We start from the raw sequence: 7581 nt of genomic DNA on the forward strand, positions 1-7581 counted from the left end.
ACAGTGATATGATTTTTTGTTCTCTGATGCCTGATACCTGATCCTTTTGACACCTCATGTTCACACAGGCTGGTGTGCTTGTTCCATGTGGGCTTTGTTGCTTCTGAGCTAGTTGGCCACTTGTTTATCTTCCAGCCTTTAAGACCCCAGATGCTATTATCTTTTGATAGCTGGGCACCATCAGCTTTCTTCAACCTGGACTTTTTTGTAATGATTTTGAGTTTTGTTCCCCATTTTCTCTCACTCTAGTCAGGACCTTCTAATGCGATCGACTTCATAATGATTGATAGTGGTAGCCACACCCTGTCTTGTTCTGTGCCCTTAGGGTTGTGAAAGCTCACGTTTATGTGATCTATCAGTCACTTGGGCTATTTTTGCCCACTAATCCTTTATTTTCTTCATTCTTCTGTGCTGCAGGTGGGAGAAAAATAACAGTTGCACGTTAGAAGGCTCATAAGCTTTTAAGACCCCAGTTGCTACTCACAAATATGGATGTAGTGTCTTGTCTTTGTGGACTTTATTACCCTAACTATCTTCATGTCCCATGAGACTAAGGCCTCCTCACTCATAAAAAGAATTCTTACTGTGTCTTGTTATTAATTATGTACTCTAATAATGGTAGTTTTTGTCTTTGTTTGTAATACCCAAATCACAACTGTGAAGTATAAAAATTTAACTCACCAAAATCTGAAGATGCAGCTTTTGTTGGTGAAACATTCCTATTAATATATTGCTGGGCTTTTGAGGAAGTAGTTATATTTCATTTTATGCTTAGTTTCTCCCAAGTTTTAATAAAGCACCCATAATATCTGCTATTTACCAAGGGGATTTAAAGCTTGTCAAAATGCACACAAAAGAACAAAGATGAATTGCATGCAATGAACTGCCACATTCTGCTTAATATATAAATTAAAATTGACAGCTTTACTGAAGATTTCTGTTGCACTGTTTTTCAAAAACTCAATTTGGGACACTGCAGATTCTTCCAATACCTATGCCATTTGTTTGAAAGAGATCTTTTAAAAGTGCCTCTAATTACAGACTTTGTGTTAACATTCACTTAATTCTCAAGAAAAGAAGAGTAGGCCCACTGGGGAATGGCTTGAAGTGTGGGCTGGGCAGTTTTTCTTGACTTACTCTGGGCAAGCAGTAGAAATGTAAATTTTCAGTGTTTTCAGCACCAATGACTCATTTTGTCCCCTTTGATGGGTTTGACTTATTGGTTTATTTCTTTACCATATTGTCTGTTGGATACAGGAAAATGGATATAATTATCAAGCTGTGTGATATTGAATAAATTACTCATTCATTTGCATGTCTTAATTCTAAAATTCGATTACTTTTAACACTGTCTGATAAAATGATTGTGATCTTTTGATAACAATTGTCACATTTATTTCACTCCCTCTATCCAGGTGCCTTTATCATGTGACTGTGAAATGTCTCCTATTAAAAGGTCTGTATGTTTTCCTTATTCCTCAAGGCTGGGCTGGACTGTGGTCTGTGTTGACTAGCAGAATATGGTAGAAGTGACTTTGCATCACTTGTGAGCATAAATCTTCAGAAACCTTGAATGTTTCCACTTTCTTTTGGAGCCCTGTCTAGCTCCCAAAAGAAGCTAGGTCGTGAGAGCCTGCTGGAGAATGAGAGATCATGTGGAGCAGAGATGAGTCAGTGTGTCCTGCATGAATTAGGACAACCACCCAGCTGAGACCATTCCAAATGGTCAGCTGCAGAGTTGTGACTGAAATAAGTAGTTTTTATATAAGTATGCAACAAAGACTAACAATGCTCAGAAAAAGAGACTAATAGCAATAGTGTTTAGGTTGTATTCAGTGCAGAAAGAGCAGTGCTTTCATGCCAATTGCTAACCTTTTTCATCAAGGAGGAAAATGTCAGAATAAGAAGACTCAAAGCTATTGCTTAGACATGTTTTTGATGAGAGGGAAAAAAGTGCATATTCACACATGTACATGGAGGTTATCCATCACTGGAGCTTTGTTTTAGAATGGGAATTCTAGAGCAATTCTAGAATTGTGCTAATACAGAACCTATACATAGACCAGGATGCAGTTGTTTGAATAGAATAAGGAAATGCTGTATGATTTAAAATCAGGAACAAATGTGTATGTGGGTTGTATCCTTCAACCACACTTATTCAATATGTATGCTGAGCAAATCTGAGATGCTGGTCCATATGAAAAGAATACAGTATCAAGATTGAAGAAAAGCTGATTAATAACCTTCAATATGCAGATGAGATAGCCTTGCTTGCTGAAAGCAAGAAGGACTTGAAACACTTAGTAATGGAGATCCACAGTTATAGCTCTCATGGCTATAACCCAATGGCTTACAACTCAATGTAAAGAAAACCAAAATCCTCACAACTAGAGCAATAGACAACATCATGATAAACTATTAAACTTTTCAAGGATTTCATTTTACTTGTATCCACAATCAATGTTCATGGAAGCAGTAGTCAGGAATTTTAACAACTTATTGCACTGGGAAACTCTGGGCACAACACATACTTAAATTGCTGAAGATCAAGGATGTCATTTTGAGGATAGGTGCATGATCCCTGCCATGGTATTTTCAATCACCTCAAATACATGTGAAAATTGGACAATGAATAAGGAAAGCTACAGAAAAATTGATGTATTTAAATTATGATGTTGACAAAGAATGTTTCAAGTACCATGGACTGTTGGAAGAACAAATGATCTTAGAAGAAGTAGAGCTAGATGGCTCCTTAGAAGTAAGGTTGACGTGACTTGTCTCACATACTTTGGACGTCTTATCACAAGAGGCCAATCCCTGGAAAGGGACATTATGCTTGGCAGAGTAGAGGCTCGTTGAAAAAGAGAAAGACCCTCAATGAAACACAGTGGCTCTGACCATGGGCTACAACACAACAACAATTGTGAGGATGGTACAGGATCAGGCAGTATTTTGTTTTGTTCTGTATGGGATCTTTGAGTCAGAGATGACTCAATGGATGTCCTCTAAAGACAACAAAACAGCATTTTTATAGATTCATTCATCAATGTATATATACATACTGATTGTCCCAGAAAACTACTAAGAACTTATCCTGCAGATATACTTTCATGAGTGAAAGTATATGGGTAAGTTAAAAAAATGGCTATAAAATCATGGAAGTCTTTATAAAACAAAAAATATAAACAAATGTGAACCTATTATGTCTAGATAAATCCCTCATGTGGATATTTAGACTTCTGAAGGTAGAGTTTTTATGTCTCTAACCCTATCCTGAAGAAATCTGCACTTTTAAATTTATATCATATCTAAATGGCAGTGTTAATATTCTTAAGGGACTCAAATTGTATCACTTTTTAATGTTCTTTGAGTTGGGGGAATAAAAAAAGTTTGAATCAGAAAGATCAGGGCTGGAGGGTGGACCGGGTAAGATTACTCAACAACATTTCATTAGCATAGTCCTTGCTACTCCTGAAGAATGAGCTTGGTGCATTATCATGATGAAAAAATTTCTCAGCACAACTTTCATGGCCTTTTTCTCACTAATGCAGTTTTCAATTTTATTAAACCTTCTTCATAAGAAGCCCCTGTTATCTTCCTCTGTAATTTGAGAAAGTCTACCAAGATTACTCTTTTGGAATCCAAAACAAACAGATACAATAACTTTCTGAGCTGACCTCTCTGCCTTGCATTTGGCTAGTTCAGCAGATCTCGTGGAGGCCACTGTTTTGAGTGGACCCTTTTTTGAAGGCCCTCCAATAAGACTAAGACAAGTTTATTACTATTCACTGTTCACAGACATGTTTACACATATATTTTTTAAAATAATCATTTTATTAGGGGCTCATACAACTCATCACAATCTGTACATACGTCATCTGTGTCCAGCACTTTAGTACATACATTGACTTCATCATTCTTACGACACCCACTTTCCATTTGAGCCCCTGGTGTCAGCTCATTTTCCCCCCTCCCCCCTCCCCCCTCCCCCTGAACCCCTGAACCCCTGGTAATTTATAATTTATTATTATTTTATCATATCTTACCCCATCCCATGTCTCCCTCACCCACTTGTCTGTTTAGACATATTTTTTTAAGAAGAAATCTTTCCTTGTATGAATTGAAGCCCTAATAGCAATACATTTTGCTTTATCATCATATATGTAAGGATATTCATTGAAGAAAAATACTAGAAACAATGTAAAAATTAAAAGGACCTGGCCTGACCGCTTTGTTCAATAAGGCATGAGAAGGCTTAAAAACTTATTTAAAACACAGTGGAATTTTCCCACAAACTTTTTAAAGTCCCCTAATCTTATCTAAATGTTCAAATGAATGCATGCTGATATGAAATGGGAATTCTAGAGATGCAAACAGCTTGTTATTGTTTATTAACCATAAAATTTTGTGGATCCCAACCTTCCTATTGGCACCACAGGAAGAAAGTCTGGCGACCTAACTTGGTAAAGATGACAACGAAGAAAACCTATGGAAGTGTTCTCTCTTTAGTACGTGGGGTCTCCATGATGTGGAATCAACTTGACTTGTCGCCAACAGGATTATTTATGTACTTTGTTGTCATTGTTGCTAGGGGTGAGTGAGTCAGTTCTAATCCATAGCAACCCTCTGCACATCAGAAAGAAACGCTGCCTGGGTCAGCACCATCCTCACAATCGTTCCTGTCCTTGAGCTCATTGTTTCAGCCGTGTACCAATCTATCCAACTGAGGGTCTTCCTCTTTTTTTGTTGCTTCTCTACTTTACCAAGAATGATGTCCTGCTCTAGGAAGTGGTTTCATCTGACAGTATGTCCAAAGTATGTAAGATGACGTTTCACCATCCTTACCTCCAAGGTGCACTGGAGCCATGCTTCTCCCCAGACTGATGTCTTTGTTCTTTTGGCAGTCCATGGTACTTTCAATATTCTTCTCCAACACTATAATTCAAAGGCATCATTTAATTTTTGATATTCCTATGCAATGTGTAACTTTCACTTGCACATGGGGCAACTGAGTCAAGTGCATCTTTTCCCACAAAGTAACCTCCTTGCTTTTCAATTCTCTAAAACGTCCTTGTGCAGCAGAGCTACCCAATGCAGTGTGTCTTTTGATCTCTTGCCTGCTGCTTCCATGAGCATTGATTGTGGATCCAAGCAAGGCCAAATTCTCGACATCAATCTTTTCTCCATTTATCATGATGTTAGCTATTGGTCCAGTTGTGAGGATTTTGGTCTTCTTAACATGGAGTATAGTGAGAGGATCTAACCCCGGCGCACACCTTTCCTGATTTAAACCATGCCGTACTCTCTTGTTCTGTTTGCACAACTGCCCCTTGATCCATGTACCAGTTCCACAAAAGCACAATAAAGTGTTCTGGAGTTTCCATTCTTCCCAAGGCTATCTACAGTTTGTTCTGATCCACACAGTCGATGCTTTTGCATGATCAATAAAACACACATAATCATGTTTTCGATATTCTCTGCTTCAGACAAGATCCAACAGACATCAGAAATGATATCCCTTGTTCCATGTCCCCTTCTGGATCCAGTATGAACCTCTGTCAATGTACTGCATGGTTTATTTACTTTGGTAAGCTAGATTTCTGATTTTAAAATGAACTATAATAGCGTAAATAAGTATTAATATATGCACATATAATATATGCACATATAACTATGAACCTGTTATTTAAAAGGTAAAGTAGAATCATTGAATTTAAATTTAATCCTGGAACTTACTTTGACACCCAAGTCTAATTTACTATCTGATTCAGATATTTCAGCTACGACTTCCTGCCATTCCCTCTAGGTTTATGGAGTGCTCATTACTTGCGTACATAGTACATCTAATAAAGTTGCTGCAAGGTTCTCTATTCAAACTTAGTGTTTCTTGTTGTGGGGAAAATGTTTTCCACTAAGGCTTAACATCTACCCTGGTGTAAAGAACTGCAAGATGGTCCACAGAACAGATGCCTAAGAAAGTGCAGGGTGTTTTTACACTGCTGATGCCCACTCATACAATAATAACACGACAGAGTGCAAATAGCATGCCCAGGCTTTGGAGTTGAGCTGGCAAGATAAGCTACTACAATGGAGACATCTTTTTTGGTCTGGCATTATTTCCAGTCAGCGCACCTCCAATTCCAGCTACAGTCATGGTGGACAGTTCCATCACAGAGACAATTCCCAAAGGCCAGATGAATTATAGTCTGTTGGCTTTCTTGCCTCAGGGGCTCCTTCAAACTCAGGTGCACCCTATAAGTTTAGGGAGTTAATTCCCAATCTCTCCTCCTTTGGAGAGGCAATTCTATACAGTTCTTTAGAATCTTTAAGCTTAAACTCAGTTACCCGTTGTAGTAACAGCTCAATTATATGCTTTCTCTTGGCTCTCCTCTTCTTCCTTTTCTTTTTTCTTTTTTTACTATAAATGTTCAAATGGATACATGGCGTCCCACTTCTGTTTCCTGGGACCATCTCTAAGTAAGACCCCTGAACTAAATTCTTTGTCTCAAGTTCTGATTTGTAGATAAACCAATATAGTTACATAACTTTTCTCAACATTAGTTTTTTTTCATTAGTAAAGCAGATTGCACCTATTTCTCACTTATCTTGATATAAACATTTCACATTTATGATAATAGTAAAAAACCTGCTGCTTGACTGTTGTGTGCATTAACAACGTATCTCTGAGCATAACTAAAGCTAAGGGGCAAGATGAGAGTAACAATGGCTATAATGATCTTAATTATATGTCAGCTTGGCTGAGTCATAATTCTCCATCGCTCAGCAATTATATAATGCTGCAATTGATGTACTAATCTTCCATTTTTTAATAATGCTTATTTTTGAGTAACAGCTTCATCTTTGAAACCTAACGATGTTTATTAGAGATGAATGGGAATATACACAGAAGCTGGTCTTACATGTGTCAGAGTGGTGTGTTTCAAACAGATTGTCAGGCCTTTCTTCTGACATATCTCAGAATGGACTCAAACCACAATCTTTCATTTACCAGACAACCCAATTAACCATTTGGGTCACAGAAGACTCTAGGTATGGGGTCCTCAGAAGTCAAAATCAACAAAGTGACCATTGATATGGTAGCTATTGAAGCCGGGATCTCAGATGGTTTGACATTTTTAATTTTCTGTGACCTTTTTGGCCTTAGTATACTTAAATTGATGGGTGAAAAAGCATGTTGCGTGAAGATTGGCAAGCTCCGAGAACAGAACTTTCCATCAGTCTTTTAAGCAAGATCAAAGCCAATGAAGATAATTTTATGGAACAAATCATAAGCAGGGATAAGTCTTGATTTACCATTACAATCTAGAAAGCACGGTTCAATCAAAACAGTGCCTTCCATTCCCTCTAAGTTTATGGAGTGCTCATTACTTGCATACATAGTACATCTAATAAAGTTGCTGCAAGGTTCTCTATGCAAACTTAGTGTTTCTCGTTGTGGGGAAATTAAATTATGCGCTAATTAAATTCAAGGCAGAGAGGTCATCTCAGAAAGTTATGGTGAAGATAACAAGCTTCTTATTAAGATGAAGATAACAAGCTCCTTATTATGCACAAAAATTA

This window comes from Echinops telfairi, unplaced genomic scaffold (assembly GCF_000313985.2).
Source record: "Echinops telfairi isolate 266 unplaced genomic scaffold, ASM31398v2 ScPeMD7_2291;HRSCAF=2852, whole genome shotgun sequence".
Lineage (NCBI taxonomy): Eukaryota > Metazoa > Chordata > Mammalia > Afrosoricida > Tenrecidae > Echinops > Echinops telfairi.